The sequence below is a fragment of the Tupaia chinensis genome, unplaced genomic scaffold (assembly GCF_000334495.1).
Source record: "Tupaia chinensis unplaced genomic scaffold, TupChi_1.0 Scaffold000251_1, whole genome shotgun sequence".
NCBI lineage: Eukaryota > Metazoa > Chordata > Mammalia > Scandentia > Tupaiidae > Tupaia > Tupaia belangeri.
The window spans coordinates 1,321,596-1,322,866 of record NW_006159731.1 but is presented as its reverse complement, the minus strand read 5'-3'; the positions used below and the strand labels follow the sequence as shown (position 1 = coordinate 1,322,866).

Genomic DNA, 1,271 nt, shown 5'->3' with positions numbered 1-1,271 from the left:
AGTCTTGGACCTGACAGCTTAAAAAAATTGCTAGGTGCATGTGTGTGCATGCCCAAAGTCTGAAGAGGAGGGGAAAATGGAGGAGAGGAACTGGAGTGATCATGCCCTGTGGGGGGTGCTTTCTTGCTTTCTCTCTTTCTCTGTCTCTCTGTCTCTATCTGGTGACCACACCATCCTCTGGCACAAATTAATATATACATATGAAAATGGTCATGAAGATTACACACATCAGCTTCACAAAAGAGTACATCTAGAAAGGCACGAAAGAAAAGAAATACAGCTCTACCTTTACTTTAAAAAAAAAATCGTTAGGTAGATTAAATTTTTTTTGCATTATTGAAAACATCATATTGGTATAAAGATAGACATACAGGTTTATAGAATAAAATCAGCCTGAAGATAAATCTTTACATATATGATTAAAAGATTTTCAACAAGAGTGCCAAGCTTCTCATGGGAGAAAAAGACAATCTTTTCAGCAAATGCACTGGCAAAACCGGATGGTCACATGTAAAAGAATGAAGGTAGGGGCTGCAGGAGAAGATGGCGGTCTCCACAGGAGTTAAAGTTCCTCGTAATTTTTGCTTGTTGGAAGAACTTGAAGAAGGACAAAAAGGAGTAGGCGATGGTTCGGTTAGCTGGGGCCTTGAAGATGATTATGACACTTACAAGGTGGACAGGCATGATTATTGGGCCACTAGAGACAAATTATGAAAAAGGAATATATAGCCTGAAAGTAGAATGTGGACCTAAATATCCAGAAGCTCCTCCATCAGTTAGGTTTGTAACAAAAATTAATATGAATGGAATAAATAATTCCAGTGGGATGGTGGATGCACGGAGCATACCAGTGTTAGCAAAATGGCAAAATCGTTACAACATTAAAGTCATCCTTCAAGAGCTATGACGTCTAAGGATGCCCAAAAAAATATGAAGCTTCCACAGCCACTAGAAGGACAAACATACAACAATTAATTTTAGAGGCTCTCAAATTTGTCTTAAATCAACAACCTCATATAATAATAACCTCATATAAATGTCTTGATTAAATATTACAATGCAAATACCCACACATTAAGTAAAAAAATTCCAACTGGTAAACATGACTGGACATTTGTAAGAATATATTTAATATACGTACACCCATTATGTTTTCAGGTAACAAGAGGGAAAATGCAGCACAATTTTTTTTCTCTTGTTAAGGCACTGTCATTTAAACATAAGCCTGGAGTACTCGAAATAGAATTTGAGTTTTCAAGATGAAAGCACGG

At 36.8% G+C, this 1,271-nt stretch overlaps 1 pseudogene; it reads left to right on the top strand.

Annotated features, from left to right (window-relative positions):
* The first annotated feature begins 534 nt into the window (after positions 1-534).
* Positions 535-975, top strand: LOC106734918 (ubiquitin-conjugating enzyme E2 variant 2-like; annotated as a pseudogene).
* The last annotated feature ends 296 nt before the right edge of the window (positions 976-1,271 follow it).